Source organism: Eleutherodactylus coqui, chromosome 1 (genome assembly GCF_035609145.1).
Source record: "Eleutherodactylus coqui strain aEleCoq1 chromosome 1, aEleCoq1.hap1, whole genome shotgun sequence".
Lineage (NCBI taxonomy): Eukaryota > Metazoa > Chordata > Amphibia > Anura > Eleutherodactylidae > Eleutherodactylus > Eleutherodactylus coqui.
The window spans coordinates 151,083,721-151,101,214 of record NC_089837.1 but is presented as its reverse complement, the minus strand read 5'-3'; the positions used below and the strand labels follow the sequence as shown (position 1 = coordinate 151,101,214).

Here is a 17,494-nt window from a genome sequence, read left to right as displayed (position 1 = left end):
GAGACGACAGAATTAGTTGCGGCTCCAAGGACCTCCCTCCTTTTTGGGGGGTTTTTGAAATGTTGTATTTATGTAAATGTTATGTTGTAATAAAATGGCTGCTGTGGCCAATTAATCCAAATAAGATGTGTCTGTGGTTTATTAGTTAGGTGGAGGGTGAGGGGTTTAGGCTGCAGCAGGGACGACTCTGTTATACCCAGGCCATGCCTTCTTGCTATCTACTCCTCTTTGGAGGTGCATAAGAAAGAGGGACCAAAAGGAGGTGTGTGTATGAAAATCTTGTGGTTAATGACATGACATGAATGTATCAAATGTTACTGTATGATTTATAGATGATGATTTATACTGCCCATTGCATCAATCAGTGCATGGGAGGTGACTTGTAGTGAATACACTACAATATATATTTAAGTACAATTTTAATATGGTTTTACATTACAGCAATTCTTTACGATTCTTCGTGATCTTTGGTAAACGAAACAGGAGTTTCACTTTAAATCGAGCAGATGAAAAACTAATGTCTCACTGGGATGTAATCTGGAAGAAATAAGAACACATCTGGATTATTACAAGTCGTATAAATAGCAAGAAAAAGTGCCTGCTCTGCAAAACTGGAATATATATGTATTAACTAAATCCAGATCCTGAAGCAGGATGGGGGATGGAAGCAAGAGAATTTATACTGTACAATGTTCCAAGTCGCAGTGATCAACCACAAACTTTGTTGTAAGTACAAATCAATTGCTAAAATTAAGGATTGACAATGGGACCAAGAAATATGCCCCCCTCCCCCATCCTGGGAGAAAAAACACTATATCTGAGACAGCATATCTGTAGCACAGCTTTTATAAAACAACAGGCGTAGATTCAGCTCCATGTATGATATTATACCTCTAAATAATTTGGCCACTCTGTGGTACCCATATATGTATAGCGCAAACCGTACATCAGTAGATTTAGGCACTTCCCGGGTATTTTACACTGCTCTGATGGGTCAGAACTGCTCATGTGAGTAATACTGACCAATCAGAATAGTATGTAGTGTCTTAAAGGGGTTGTCTCAAGGCCACAGTGATTTTTTTTTTATTGCCCAGTCCCCCTTCTTAAGCATACATTACTATGCAGCAGTGTAAACGGCTTTTAAAGCAGGTTTCTACTCACAGTTCTGGTGTTTCAGCAACTTATAAAACTTCTTCCAAAGATGGCCGCCGGTTCTTTTCCCAAGGATGCACTGCGGTTTTCTCCCATGGTGCACCGCGGGTCTTCTCCCATGGTGCACCATGGGCTCTGTGCGTTCCATTGCCGATTCCAGCCTCCTGATTGGCTGGAATCGGCACACGTGACGGGGCAGAGCTACGCGATGACGCGTAGAAGGGGGCGGGGCCAGAACGCCGCTCGTGCCCGGACGAACCAGAAGAAGAAGACCCTTCTGCGTAAGCGCGTCTAAAAAAGCAAGCAGACAGCGAAATTAGACGGAGCCATGGAGACGTGGACGCTAGCAACGGAGCAGGTAAGTGAATAACTTCTGTATGGCTCATATTTAATGCACGATGTATATTACAAAGTGCATTAATATGGCCATACAGAAGTGTATAACCCCACTTGCTTTCGCGAGACAACCGCTTTAAACTATTGATGCCCTACCAGTGCTCTGTGTGTATTGGGTAGTCTAAGAAGTTCAGTGGTCATCTTGGAAAATGGAAGAGGGACCATAGAAACCAGCAGATCGAGGGGACAACGGGCAAAAAAGAGTGCCGGGTAATATTATTCCCCTCCACCCCCCATCCCCTCTACTCCTGGGATGACTGGAGAGTTGCTTTAATATAAGAAGAGGATAGTATAAAGTAAAAAATATAATGGAATTACATGAATTGTTTTACTATCCAGATACTTGGAACTTTTGGTGGACAACCTTGACTTTCAGTTTGTGAGTAAGGAAGGAGTCAGAGTCATAAGTACACATAAAGAGGCCCATTTATACAGTACAACACCCTTGTCTGGGTTATATCACTGACTCTTCAAAAATGGGAATTCAGGGAACCAGGTGCATGAGCGTCAGAGCCTTGGATTAGTCATCTTGGATTCTGTCACCTTCCTGAACTTTTCACATTCAGTATCTTTCATTTATAATTATTCTTTATTGATATAGTGCCAACATTCTCTGCACAGGGAATACAAAGTATAGTCAGAGATTACAAAAGCGCATACAAAATTACAGACAAAGAAAACAATCATTAGACTAAATGTTCAGACAATGAAACACAAGAAGGCAGGGCTCTTATCACTGAAGGGCTATTCCAGCCAGAAACACTTCTCACCTACTCAAGGCATCAGTGTTAAATGTTGGATTGGCAAGGGTGGACTGATGGTATCCCCCATGTGCACACACTGCCACCCCATATAACTTTGTAGTAAGAACAAAGTAAGAGCACTTGGATGTTTATGTACATTCCATAGAGTATTATGGAATGGCAGCATTCATGTTTGGCCATATATTTTCCAGTACTTTAGGAGGCTCTCCTTTTATCCTTGCATTACATGGACAGTCTATTGATTACAATGGGTACTGTGTAATGCTTATTTTCTCCTACAGTGTATCTGAAAGAGAACTAATCGCTTGCTGGCTGGCCTCCCAGTAACAGCTGATTAGAAAGGGTCCCTGCAGTGGGTTCTCTTTGCAATCAGCAAACTTTCAAGGAACTATTTGGATGAAGAAGAGCTTTCCAAACATACATAGTTTAATCAGGAGTATGCAGATCTAAAGTCCAACAGAACACGTAGCCACTGGCAGATACACCAGGGCTCAACAAATCAACATTACTGATGGTCTTAAGATCGTCCCACAGGGACCTACAATATTTAATGCTTGCTCAACAAAAACGGTCTTTCAAAAAATCAACCTAATGCATGCTATTGGCTGTTATTAGAGATGAGCGAGCACCAAAATGCTCGGGTGCTCGTTACTCGGGACGAAATTTTCGCTCGAGGGTTCGTTTCGAATAACGAACCCCATTGAAGTCAATGGGCGACCCGAGCATTTTTGTATATCGCCGGTGCTCGCTAAGGTTTCCATTTGTGAAAATCTGGGCAATTCAAGAAAGTGATGGGAACGACACAGAAACGGATAGGGCAGGCGAGGGGCTACATGTTGGGCTGCATCTCAAGTTCCCAGGTCCCCCTATTAAGCCACAATAGCGGCAAGAGTGCCCCCCCCCCCCCTCCCAACAACTTTTACTTCTGAAAAGCCCTCATTAGCAATGCATACCTTAGCTAAGCACCACACTACCTCCAACAAAGCACAATCACTGCCTGCATGACACTCCACTGCTACTTCTCCTGGGTTACATGCTGCCCAACCCACCCCCCCACCCCCCGCACGACGCAGTGTCCACAGCGCACACCAAAGTGTCCCTGCGCAGCCTTCAGCTGCCCTCATGCCACACCACCCTCATGTCTATTTATAAGTGCGTCTGCCAGAGGGACCGCAGACACACACTGCAGAGGGTTGGCACGGCTGGGCAGCGACCCTCTTTAAAAGGGGCGGGGCGATAGCCCACAATGCTGTACAGAAGCAATGAGAAATCCAATCCTGTGCCACCTCCATCTAGAGCTGTACACGTGGGCATAGCAATGGGGAACCTATGTGCCACACACTATTCATTCTGTCAAGGTGTCTGCATGCCCCAGTCAGACCGCGGTTTTTTATAAATAGTCACAGGCAGGTACAACTCCGCAATGGGAATTCCGTGTGCACCCACAGCATGGGTGGCTCCCTGGAACCCACCGGCTGTACATAAATGTATCCCATTGCAGTGCCCTGGACAGCAGAGCTAACGTCAGATTAAATGCAGGTGGGCTTCGGCCCACACTGCATGCCCCAGTCAGACTGGGGTTCTTTACAAGTGGACACATGCAGTTACAACTCAGTGTGGACCGACAGCATGGGTGGGTGCCTGGAACCCACCGGCTGTACATAAATATATCCCATTGCATTGCCCATCACAGCTGAGGTAACGTCAGGTTTAATGCAGGTGGGCTTCAGCCCACACTGCATGCCCCAGTCAGACTGGGGTTCTTTACAAGTGGACACATGCAGTTACAACTCAGTGTGGACCGACAGCATGGGTGGGTGCCTGGAACCCACCGGTGGTACATAAATATATCCCATTGCATTGCTCATCACAGCTGAGGTAATGTCATGTTAAATGCAGGTGGCCTTCGGCCCACACTGCATGCCCCAGTCAGACTGGGGTTCTTTAGAAGTGGACACATGCAGTTACAACTCCGTGTGGACCCACAGCATGGGTGGCTCCCTGGAACCCACCCACGGAACATAAATATATCCCATTGCAGTGCCCAGCACAGCTGATGTAATGTCATGTTAAATGCAGGTGGGCTTCGGCCCACACTGCATGCCCCAGTCAGACTGGGGTTCTTTACAAGTGGACACATGCAGTTACAACTCCGTGTGGACCGACAGCATGGGTGGGTGCCAGGAAGCCACCGGCGGTACATAAATATATCCCATTGCATTGCCCATCACAGCTGAGGTAATGTCATGTTAAATGCAGGTGGGCTTCGGCCCACACTGCATGCCCCAGTCAGACTGGGGTTCTTTACAAGTGGACACATGCAGTTACAACTCCGTGTGGACCGACAGCATGGGTGGGTGCCTGGAACCCACCGGCGGTACATAAATATATCCCATTGCATTGCTCATCACAGCTGATGTAATGTCATGTTAAATGCAGGTGGGCTTCGGCCCACACTGCATGCCCCAGTCAGACTGGGGTTCTTTAGAAGTGGACACATGCAGTTACAACTCCGTGTGGACCCACAGCATGGGTGGCTCCCTGGAACCCACCCACGGAACATAAATATATCTCATTGCAGTGCCCAGCACAGCTGAAGTAATGTCATGTTAAATGCAGGTGGGCTTCGGCCCACACTGCATGCCCCAGTCAGACTGGGGTTCTTTAGAAGTGGACACATGCAGTTACAACTCCGTGTGGACCCACAGCATGGGTGGGTGCCAGGAAGCCACCGGCGGTACATAAATATATCCCATTGCATTGCCCATCACAGCTGAGGTAATGTCATGTTAAATGCAGGTGGGCTTCGGCCCACACTGCATGCCCCAGTCAGACTGGGGTTCTTTAGAAGTGGACACATGCAGTTACAACTCCCTGTGGACCCACAGCATGGGTGGCTCCCTGGAACCCACCGGCTGTACATAAATATATCCCATTGCATTGCCCATCACAGCTGAGGTAATGTCTGTTAAATGCAGGTGGGCTTCGGCCCACACTGCATGCCCCAGTCAGACTGGGGTTCTTTAGTAGTAGACACATGCAGTTACAACTCCCTGTGGACCCACAGCTTGGGTGGCTCCCTGGAACCCACCGGCGGTACATAAATATATCCCATTGCAGTGCCCAGCACAGCTGATGTAACGTCAGCTTTAATGCAGGTGGGCAAAAAATTAATTGGATTACACTGTAGGCGAGGGCCCCAAAAAATTGGTGTACCAACAGTACTAATGTACCTCAGAAAAATTGCCCATGCCCAACCTAGATGGCAGGTGAAACCCATTAATCGCTTTGGTTAATGTGGCTTAATTTGTAACTAGGCCTGGAGGCAGCCCAGTTAAAATAAAAATTGGTTCAGGTGCAAGTTTCAACGCTTTACTGAGCATTGAAACGTATAAAAATTGTTTACAAAAATTATATGACTGAGCCTTGTGGGCCTAAGAAAAATTGCCCGTTCGGCGTGATTACGTGAGGTTTCAGGAGGAGGAGCAGGAGGAGGAGGATGAATATAATACACAGATTGATGAAGCTAATAGGTCCCCGTTTTTGATGGTAATAGAGAACGATGCTTCCATCCGCGGGTGCAGCCTACGTATTGTTTAGGTATCGCTGCTGTCCGCTGGTGGAGAAGAAAAGTCTGGGGAAATCCAGGCTTTATTCATCTTTATGAGTGTAAGCCTGTCGGCACTGTCGGTTGACAAGCGGGTACGCTTATCCGTGATGATTCCCCCAGCCGCACTAAACACCCTCTCTGACAAGACGCTAGCCGCAGGAGAAGCAAGCACCTCCAGGGCATAGAGCGCGAGTTCAGGCCACGTGTCCAGCTTCGACAGCCAGTAGTTGTAGGGGGCAGAGGCGTCACGGAGGACGGTCGTGCGATCCGCTACGTACTCCCTCACCATCCTTTTACAGTGCTCCCGCCGACTCAGCCTTGACTGGGGAGCGGTGACACAGTCTTGCTGGGGAGCCAGAAAGCTGTCAAAGGCCTTAGAGAGTGTTCCCCTTCCTGTGCTGTACATGCTGCCTGATCTCCGCGCCTCCCCTGCTACCTGGCCCTCGGAACTGCGCCTTCTGCCACTAGCGCTGTCGGATGGGAATTTTACCATCAGGTTGTCCACCAGGGTCCTGTGGTATAGCATCACTCTCGAACCCCTTTCCTCTTCAGGTATGAGAGTGGAAAGGTTCTCCTTATACTGTGGGTCGAGCAGTGTGTACACCCAGTAATCCGTAGTGGCCAGAATGCGTGTAACGCGAGGGCCACGAGAAAGGCATCCTAACATGAAGTCAGCCATGTGTGCCAGGGTACCTGTACGCAACACATGGCTGTCCTCACTAGGAAGATCACTTTCAGGATCCTCCTCCTCCTCCTCCTCAGGCCATACACGCTGAAAGGATGACAGGCAAGCAGCATGGGTACCCTCAGCAGTGGGCCAAGCTGTCTCTTCCCCCTCCTCCTCATGCTCCTCCACCTCCTCCTCCTCAACGCGCTGAGATATAGACAGGAGGTTGCTCTGACTATCCAGTGACATACTGTCTTCCCCCGCCTCTGGTTCCGAGCGCAAAGCGTCTGCCTTTATGCTTTGCAGGGAACTTCTCAAGAGGCATAGCAGAGGAATGGTGACACTAATGATTGCAGCATCGCCGCTCACCATCTGGGTAGACTCCTCAAAGTTTCCAAGGACCTGGCAGATGTCTGCCAACCAGGCCCACTCTTCTGTAAAGAATTGAGGAGGCTGACTCCCACTGCGCCGCCCATGTTGGAGTTGGTATTCCACTATAGCTCTACGCTGCTCATAGAGCCTGGCCAACATGTGGAGCGTAGAGTTCCACTGTGTGGGCACGTCGCACAGTGGTCGGTGCACTGGCAGATTAAACCGATGTTGCAGGGTGCGCAGGGTGGCAGCGTCCGTGTGGGACTTGCGGAAATGTGTGCAGAGCCAGCGCACCTTTCCAAGCAGGTCTGACAAGCGTGGGTAGCTTTTCAGAAAGCGCTGAACCACCAAATTAAAGACGTGGGCCAGGCATGGCACGTGCGTGAGGCTGCCGAGCTGCAGAGCCGCCACCAGGTTACGGCCGTTTTTCACATACGACCATGCCCGGTTGGAGGCTCAGCGGCGCAAGTCAGCGGTCGGTCTGCTCTGTCAGACCCTGCAGCGGTTCGTGGGCCGTGTGCCTCTTCTCTCCTAAGCTGAGTAGTTTCAGCACGGCCTGCTGACGCTTGTCCACCGCTGTGCTGCCACGCCGCGCGACACCGACTGCTGGCGACGTGCTGCTGCTGACACATCTTGATTGCGAGATAGAGGTTGCGTAGGAGGAGGAGGGTGGTTTAGTGGAGGAAGCATACACCGCCACAGATACCACCACCGAGCTGGGGCCCACAATTCGGGGGTGGGTAGGACGTGAGCGGTCCCAGGCTCTGACTCTGTCCCAGCCTCCACTAAATTCACCCAATGTGCCGTCAGGGAGATATAGTGGCCCTGCCCGCCTGTGCTTGTCCACGTGTCCGTTGTTAAGTGGACCTTGGCAGTAACCGCGTTGGTGAGGGCGCGTACAATGTTGCGGGAGACGTGGTCGTGCAGGGCTGGGACGGCACATGGGGAAAAGTAGTGGCAACTGGGAACCGAGTAGCGCAGGGCCGCCGCCGCCATCAGGCTTTTGAAAGCCTCCGTTTCCGCAAGCCTATACGGCAGCATCTCCAGGCTGATCAATTATGCTATGTGCATGTTTAACGCTTGAGCGTGCGGGTGCGTGGCGGCGTACTTGCGCTTGCGCTCAAACACTTGCGCTAGCGACAGCTGGACGCTGCGCTGAGAGACATTGGTGGATGGGGCCGAGGACAGCGGAGGTGAGGATGTGGGTGCAGGCCAGGAGACGGTAGTGCCTGTGTCCTGAGAGGGGGGTTGGATCTCAGTGGCAGGTTGGGGCACAGGGGGAGAGGCAGTGGTGCAAACCGGAGGCGGTGAACGGCCTTCATCCCACCTTGTGGGGTGCTTGGCCATCATATGTCTGCGCATGCTGGTGGTGGTGAGGCTGGTGGTGGTGGCTCCCCGACTGATCTTGGCGCGACAAAGGTTGCACACCACTGTTCCTCGGTCATCTGCACTCTCAGTGAAAAACTGCCAGACCTTTGAGCACCTCGGCCTCTGCAGGGTGGCATGGCGCGAGGGGGCGCTTTGGGAAACAGTTGGTGGATTATTCGGTCTGGCCCTGCCTCTACCCCTGGCCACCACACTGGCTCTTCCAACCTGCCCTGCTGCTGCACTTGCCTCCCCCTCTGAAGACCTGTCCTCAGTAGGCTTAGCAAACCAGGTGGGGTCAGTCACCTTATCGTCCTGCTGCTCTTCCTCCGAATCCTCTGTGCGCTCCTCCCTCGGACTTACTCCAATTACTACTACCTGAGTGATAGACAACTGTGTCTCATCGTCATCGTCCTCCTTACCCACTGAAAGCTCTTGAGACAATTGCCGGAAGTCCCCAGCCTCATACCCCGGACCCCGGGAACTTTCTAAAGGTTGGGCATCGGTCACGACAAACTCCTCCGGTAGGAGAGGAACCATTGCTGCCCATTCTGGGCAGGGGCCCGGGAACAGTTCCTGGGATGTGTCATTGTAATGGAGTGAGGAGGCTGGGAGGAACGAGGAGCAGCAGCCAGAGGATTTAGAGTTGTAGAACTCTGGGTGGTTGATAGATTGCTGGATGCACTTTCTGCCATCCACGACAGGACCTGCTCACGCTGCTCATTTTCTAATAAAGGTCTACCGCGTGGACCCATTAATTGTGAGATGAATGTAAGGACGCCAGAAACGTGCCTTTCTCCTAATCCCCCAGCAGTCGGCTGCGATACACCTGGATCAGGAGCTCGGCCTGTGCCCACACCCTGACTTGGGCCTCCGCATCCTCACCCGCGTCCACGTCCTCTAGGCCTACCCCTACCCCTCAGCATGGTGTATTACCAGTAGTGCAGAAACAGAACGCTGTAATTAAATGTGCCGCTTATTGGCCTGTGGTTGGAGGCTGACTTCGCTTACGGAACGCACAGCAGAGCCAGGAAAGAATTTTGCGCAAGCCCGCTGTAACAATTAGCTGGCTGTGTATTAATTAGGACTACTACCCCAGCAGAGACGCAGTACATCCAGGACGGTCACAGGCAGCCCAAATATATTTTTTTGTCCCAAATTTTTTTGGAAAAGCCCACTGCCTATATAGACAGTATATGTCTTTCACCCTTTTCACTGTCCCTGCCTCAGCACTACTGGCCCTATACTATGTAAAATTACTGCAGACTGTTTCCCTCTGGACAGGATGACAGCAATGATGTAACGGGCAACGCAGAGCCAGGAAAGAATTTTGCGCAAGCCTGCTGTAACACTTAGCTGGCTGCGTATTAATTAGGACTACTACCCCCAGCAGAGACGCAGTACACTCAGGACGGTCACAGGCAGCCCAAATATATTTTTTTGTCCCAAATTTTTTTGGAAAAGCCCACTGCCTATATAGACAGTATATGTCTTTCACTTTTTTTCACTGTCCCTGCCTCAGCACTACTGGCCCTATACTATGTAAAATTACTGCAGACTGTTTCCCTCTGGACAGGATGACAGCAATGATGTAACGGGCAACGCAGAGCCAGGAAAGAATTTTGCGCAAGCCTGCTGTAACACTTAGCTGGCTGCGTATTAATTAGGACTACTACCCCCAGCAGAGACGCAGTACACTCAGGACGGTCACAGGCAGCCCAAATATATTTTTTTGTCCCAATTTTTTTGGAAAAGCCCACTGCCTATATAGACAGTATATGTCTTTCCCGTTTTTCACTGTCCTTGCCTCAGCACTACTGGCCCTATACTATGTAAAATTACTGCAGACTGTTTCCTTCTGGACAGGATGACAGCAATGATGTAACGGGCAACGCAGAGCCAGGAAAGAATTTTCCGCAAGCCTGCTGTAACACTTAGCTGGCTGCGTATTAATTAGGACTACTACCCCCAGCAGAGACGCAGTACACTCAGGACGGTCACAGGCAGCCCAAATATATTTTTTTGTCCCAAATTTTTTTGGAAAAGCCCACTGCCTATATAGATAGTATATGTCTTTCACCTTTTTCACTGTCCCTGCCTCAGCACTACTGGCCCTATACTATGTAAAATTACTGCAGACTGTTTCCTTCTGGACAGGATGACAGCAATGATGTAACGGGCAACGCAGAGCCAGGAAAGAATTTTGCGCAAGCCTGCTGTAACACTTAGCTGGCTGCGTATTAATTAGGACTACTACCCCCAGCAGAGACGCAGTACAGTCAGGACGGTCACAGGCAGCCCAAATATATTTTTTTGTCCCAAATTTTTTGGGAAACGCCCACTGCCTATATAGACAGTATATGTCTTTCACCTTTTTCACTGTCCCTGCCTCAGCACTACTGGCCCTATACTATGTAAAATTACTGCAGACTGAGGACACAATGCTCTGCACGGCCGATATACAAAAAAAAAAATGTGCAACACTGCAAAAAGCAGCCTCAACAGTACTGCACACGGTCAGATGTGGCCCTAAGAAGGACCGTTGGGCTTCTTGAAGCCTAAAATCACTCCTAACACTCTCCCTATAGCAGCTCCAGCATCAGCAGCACTTTCCCTGAGCTATTTCAGAATGCATCTGTGGCGAGCGGCGGGAGGGGCCGATTTATATACTCGGGTGACACCTGATCTCGCCAGCCACTCACTGCAGGGGGGTGGTATAGGGCTGGAACATCACAGGAGGAAGTTGTAATGCCTTCCCTGTCTTTGTATTGGCCAGAAAAGCGCGCTAACGTCTCAGAGATGAAAGTGAAAGTAACTCGAACATCGCGTGGTGCTCACCTCTAGTAACGAGCATCTCGAACACGCTAATACTCGAACGAGCATCAAGCTCGGACGAGTACGTTCGCTCATCTCTAGCTTTTATGTCTGGGTACACATGCGGGAAGACTCTCTCTTCTGGTTCTGTTTCAATCTCTTCTACATGACTGACTATATCTACTACAGGATGTAGTCAGCTACACAATGGCACTCTCAGGGAATCATACCAGGGTTCTCTCTCTTCTTTGAGGGGTTTTGCATAAGCCAGGGTGTATGTTGTATGTTCCTCTTGACTTGATGCCAGATAGCCCTCCAAACAACACACACTGAACCAAATTTTAGTGCTAGACACTCACTGATACCTCATGTCTCCACCCATGAGAATGACAGAATGCATTGTACCCATGCTTCTGTGTTCTCACCTGGGCCATAGAGTCTTGTTTGCTGAAGCCTTGAATTAATTATTCCCTATTCCTGGGCATTGTGTTTGGGGCCACACCTCCCCATCACCAATTCAAGGTGGAATGGGAAAAATTCACATATAATACCAGCAAGGGAGAACCACCAATGATTGTTGGGTGAAGGAGAGATTGTAGAAACGCTTGGGCAAAATAATTAGCCCATGTTAAAAAATACTTTAGGGATAGGGAATTCAAATTCATTATCCTTCAGTTTATTCCTAGCAATAAGGAGTCAACGGAGCTACCTCTTCCAGACCCAGCCCATTCTTGTGCCCAATTAATTAGGTAGAGAAGTTAGAGTATAGTTGAGGATATTTCTTCTATGGACTTTAAATGGCATACAACTTATTAGTTTTGTTCAAGAGCCCTAATATTATAACTTAGAAAACTTTAATATAGCAAAGAATGTTATTTCCTATTGGTTTGTAAGTTTCTATAAATGCACTGAGATTTGGTGCTCAGATGTCCATTAGACCACAGAGACTCCAGGATGTTACATTGTGTTGAAATCACAGTATTCAGATCCACCATGTGCATTCCTAATATCAACAATGCTGAAGATATAGAGTAACTGAGCTTTGAATACAGAAGCTGCTTATTGCACATGAATAAACAGAACATGCCAGGTGGTCAGGAGTTTCGCAGACTTACTAGGAATATCTAACAGATTTTGCATAATAGTACATGCACTGAGCAATACAAATAGTAAGAAATGTAACAGGCCCTGACGTATTAACCATGAAATGACTAGTGAATCAGACAGGAACCAGATGTACTGTCTGTTCTCAAAATGATACATTTTTCTTTGCTACTTACACAACTCCTCCTGTATGACCAGGGGCAGACATACCGCCTCTGCAGTCGGTTTAGCTGCACAGGGGCCCAGAGGGTGAGGTAGATTGTCAGATTGCCAATAGCCCGCTCAGCAGTCTGCTGCTGCCAACTGATGACAATCCAGGTGAGAAACAGGTAGAGCAGTGAGCCATAGGTTTCCTGTTCTGATACAAAAAAAATGGCACTATTAATTTCTGTATAGGTCACTATCTGTTTGGTGTTATTATTTTTATGGGCACTATCCAGTAGTGTTTTCTGGGGTGCTGCCAATGTGGCAATATTTGAGAGATGGGAGGGTAATTATTGTTATGCCACCATTATTTCTGAAGTATAGAATTTGGGGGCACAATGCCACATGACACCTACAGTAGGGGGGCAGATAGGGCAGCAACAGGCACAGAATTGGCTGTAGCAGCAGGATGAGGAGTTTGTTTAAGTTTGTAAAAGGCTGCTGTGGTGCCAGAAAAGTGAGGGACAAAATATGTCTGTTGCACACACACATCGTGGCTGGGAGAAGTTATCACAGTGGAGTGGGCCAGATGGATAAGAAGTGAGAGACTCCAGTTGGAGGAGACATCACCTGTGATCACTGGAGATAACTGTATTGCAATGTCTTATATAGTCTTGTGAGGGTATATGTATATATTGCCAAATGTTTTTTATGCTTTATACCTATATGCAAGTTCTATTCAATTCCAAATGAGAAAAAAACTTATATGTCGCCTTACATCAGATATGCCAAGAGGCCTTGCAAGGCGAAGACAAAATGTGTCTTGAACAAAATGTATCTTAAAATGTACAGCAATGAAGAATCGGACGAAGGACGCGTGTACTTGGCTGTTTTCCCAGAAGCAAGATATCAAGATGTTCCACTATGTACATAATTTTCACTGTCTTAGGCCGGAAATCCGGACTTCCCATATATGGAGAATGCATGCTTGGCCGTTTTCTTAGAATTGAGTGGGTGATTCTTTGCACTGGAGTTAATTGAATACGTGATTTTCTGTACATAAGCCAGAGGCGCCATATCAAGATAACAACTGTTTTCACTGTCTCAGGCCGGAAATCCGGACTTCCCATATATGGTTATGAGCCCATCACCCCTTGCTGGTGATGGGACAAAGGGTATAAGATCTCATGTAATCTGTAATAAAGCACGGCAGAGAGCCATGTCCCGTGTGAGGAATGATACCAGACCTCCGTGTGGTGTTTTTTTTCTTTACCGCCGGCAGCGGGGCAAGTGGGGTGGGCCTGATTGGTGCTGTACTTAGAATTTTATTACCCTGACAGTCTGCAGAGCACTTGTGTAGAGCTGGTATCTATTTCTATATGGACACTATATGGGGGTAGTATTGGCCTTTGTATAGTGTTTTTTTCAGTAGCAGTATGGTGGTAATATGTAGTCTAGGTCTGGACGGGGGCATAACACACATATAGTGTTATCATTGGTAATATTGATCTTTGCAGTGGTTATTCAGTAACAGTATAGTAGTGTTAGTCAATGTGGTGGTAATACAGTTAGGGCCAGAAATATTTGGACAGTAACACAATTTTCGCGAGTTGGGCTCTGCATGCCACCGCATTGGATTTGAAATGAAGCCGCTACAACAGAATTCAAGTGCAGATTGTAACGTTTAATTTAAAGGGTTGAACAAAAATATCTGATAGAAAATGTAGGAATTGTACACATTTCTTTACAAACACTCCACATTTTAGGAGCTCAAAAGTAATTGGACAAATAAACATAACCCAAACAAAATATTTTTTTTTCAATATTTTGTTGCGAATCCTTTGGAGGCAATCACTGCCTTAAGTCTGGAACCCATGGACATCACCAAATGTTGGGTTTCCTCCTTCTTAATGCTTTGCCAGGCCTTTACAGCCGCAGCCTTCAGGTCTTGCTTGTTTGTGGGTCTTTCCGTCTGAAGTCTGGATTTGAGCAAGTGAAATGCATGCTCAATTGGGTTAAGATCTGGTGATTGACTTGGCCATTGCAGAATGTTCCACTTTTTTGCACTCATGAACTCCTGGGTAGCTTTGGCTGTATGCTTGGGGTCATTGTCCATCTGTACTGTGAAGCGCCGTCCGATCAACTTTGCAGCATTTGGCTGAATCTGGGCTGAAAGTATATCCCGGTACACTTCAGAATTCATCCGGCTACTCTTGTCTGCTGTTATGTCATCAATAAACACAAGTGACCCAGTGCCATTGAAAGCCATGCATGCCCATGCCATCACGTTGCCTCCACCATGTTTTACAGAGGATGTGGTGTGCCTTGGATCATGTGCCGTTCCCTTTCTTCTTCAAACTTTTTTCTTCCCATCATTCTGGTACAGGTTGATCTTTGTCTCATCTGTCCATAGAATACTTTTCCAGAACTGGGCTGGCTTCTTGAGGTGTTTTTCGGCAAATTTAACTCTGGCCTGTCTATTTTTGGAATTGATGAATGGTTTGCATCTAGATGTGAACCCTTTGTATTTACTTTCATGGAGTCTTCTCTTTACTGTTGACTTAGAGACAGATACACCTACTTCCCTGAGAGTGTTCTGGACTTCAGTTGATGTTGTGAACAGGTTCTTCTTCACCAAAGAAAGTATGCGGCGATCATCCACCACCGTTGTCTTCCGTGGACGCCCAGGCCTTTTTGAGTTCCCAAGCTCACCAGTGAATTCCTTTTTTCTCAGAATGTACCCGACTGTTGATTTTGCTACTCCAAGCATGTCTGCTATCTCTCTGATGGATTTTTTTTTTCAGCCTCAGGATGTTCTGCTTCACCTCAATTGAGAGTTCCTTTGACCGCATGTTGTCTGTTCACAGCAACAGCTTCCAAATCCAAAACCACACACCTGGAATCAACCCCAGACCTTTTAACTACTTAATTGATTACAGGTTAACGAGGGAGACGCCTTCTGAGTTAATTGCAGCCCTTAGAGTCCATTGTCCAATTACTTTTGGTCCCTTGAAAAAGAGGAGGCTATGCATTACAGAGCTATGATTCCTAAACCCTTTCTCCAATTTGGATGTGGAAACTCTCATATTGCAGCTGGGAGTGTGCACTTTCAGCCCATATTATATATATAATTGTATTTCTGAACATGTTTTTGTAAACAGCTAAAATAACAAAACTTGTGTCACTGTCCAAATATTTCTGGCCCTAACTGTATGTGACCATAGTCTAATGGTATTATTTGGCTCTTATATTGTCTTATTATTGGTAATGTTGGCCTTGTTATAGTGAGTTTTGATCAGTAACTGTGCAGAGGTAAAATTAATGGTGATAATATTTGCACACATTATGCGTCTGGACTGGGGTAACAAATCAGTGCTTACCTGTTTCTTACACTATTACTAAGCTTGGTAGGAAAATGTTGATATATCAGAATTTTTATTAGGCGGGGGGACCCTGGCATGTTCTCTGCAAAGGGTCCTTTGGCATTCTGTGTCCGCCTTTGTGTATGATGTGTTAATTATGGCTTAATTATAACAAAAACCTATGGTTTACAGACAGTTTTAAGGTTCCTTAAGGCCTCCTGTACACTAGCGTATTTGCATTGCAGAGTCCACGGCATCTGCCTCTGGATTCCGCAGCAAATACAGCCCATAGTATTCAATGGCAAAACGCCATTTTATCTCCACGAGCATAAAGCAACTGTAATTTTCCGCTCGCAGAGAATAAATCACAGCATTTGGTGCGGGTTATGCATGGCCGGCTTCCATTGAGGTCAATGGAAGCTGTCCGTCCCGTGGCACTTCCGCAGTGAGTACTGCGGAAGTATCGGGGGATACGCGTCACCCCGCAGCTCCAGCGGCTACTGCGCAGGAGGCCTAAAGTAGAACTCCAACGTTCACCCCCCCCCCTCAAAATAAAATTATCGTTAATATCAATATGTCTTGTACCTGTCTCTCTGATCTATCACTATAAGTTAATTACTTCCTGACTGCATCACATGAATATACGTCTTGCGGTTGCCAAGTCCACTCCATACCTCGCAGCTATCAGCTGTTTTTAAAAGCTGTTAGCAACTGTTGTGATTAGTGCAAACTCCAGTCAGTTAACTACTTACATGCTAAGGGTCAAAACTGTCTGTATGTCTTAAAAGGTAGTTGGAGGGGAGGATCACTCCTGCTCCCTATTGGCCTCTGGAACAGAATCACGGGGTGCCAATGTGTTAGTATGGAAGCACAGAACCTAGTTAAGGCTTCCATGGATGTCTATTAAACCCTGCCTGCGTCAGGGCTTCATAGGTAACATTAAAATAGATTATATACTGCAGTACTAAAAAAATATTGCATTATACAGTGCAAGCAATCAAGTGATCGCAAGTTCAAGTTGTCTTAGGGTCTACAGAAATATAGAAAAGGGTTTAATACAATAAAAAAATAATAATTTTATATATATTGTTGAAGAAAACCTTTTTCCAGTTTTCCCACAAAAAGCTCGAATGAATGAATGAATGAAAAAATCCACTAAACTACGGTATTAAAATATTGCATTATTCCTCACGGTGACCATCATAAAAAAAAGTACAGAATACTAGAAATCCTTTTTACCTTACCTGTGGCAATCAGAAAAAAAAGCAATCAAAAACTGTATGTAACCCAGACTAGTACTAATAAAAACTACAACTCACCCCACAAAAATAGAGCTTCCAACAGCCAAATTAACGAAAAACGTAAAAATTATTTAGAAAATGGCGATGGAAAGCAATCTTTGTTTAAAAAGTTTTTTTTTTATTTTTAAAAGTAGTAAAACATTAAACAAATGATATAAACTTAGTATTGTTGAAATCGTGTTGACCCACAGAATAAAGATCACATGTCATTTTATTGCACTATGTATGCCATAAAACATCACCACCCGAAAGAAAAAAATGCCATAACAACTTTTTTTTTCTTTATTTCACTCCACCCCAACTTTTTCAGCACATTGTATGGTGCTTTAAATGGTACCACTAAAAAATACCACTTGTCCTGCAGAAAGAAAAAAAAAACCCCATGTGCAAGCTACCACAGTCACAGGCCAAGTTCTCGCTTACAAAGGTCACCACTCCTCAGA

The 17,494-nt window shown here is 46.7% G+C and overlaps 1 protein-coding gene across 3 annotated transcripts in view; it reads right to left on the bottom strand.

Moving 5' to 3' along the window:
* Window positions 1–444: 444 nt before the first annotated feature.
* LOC136626727 (platelet glycoprotein V-like) overlaps window positions 445–17,494 on the bottom strand; it is a 64,746-nt gene continuing 47,696 nt past the window's right edge. Inside the window, exons 2-3 of one of the 3 annotated variants that reach the window (XM_066601736.1) lie at window positions 12,421–12,602; window positions 445–537 (exon numbers count right to left, since the gene is read on the bottom strand). The gene's annotated coding sequence lies outside the window, so the exon portion shown is untranslated. Of the gene's footprint in view, window positions 538–1,161; window positions 1,444–12,420; window positions 12,603–17,494 lie in introns of all 3 variants that reach the window. The other 2 variants (XM_066601741.1, XM_066601751.1) reach the window with 2 other exon arrangements.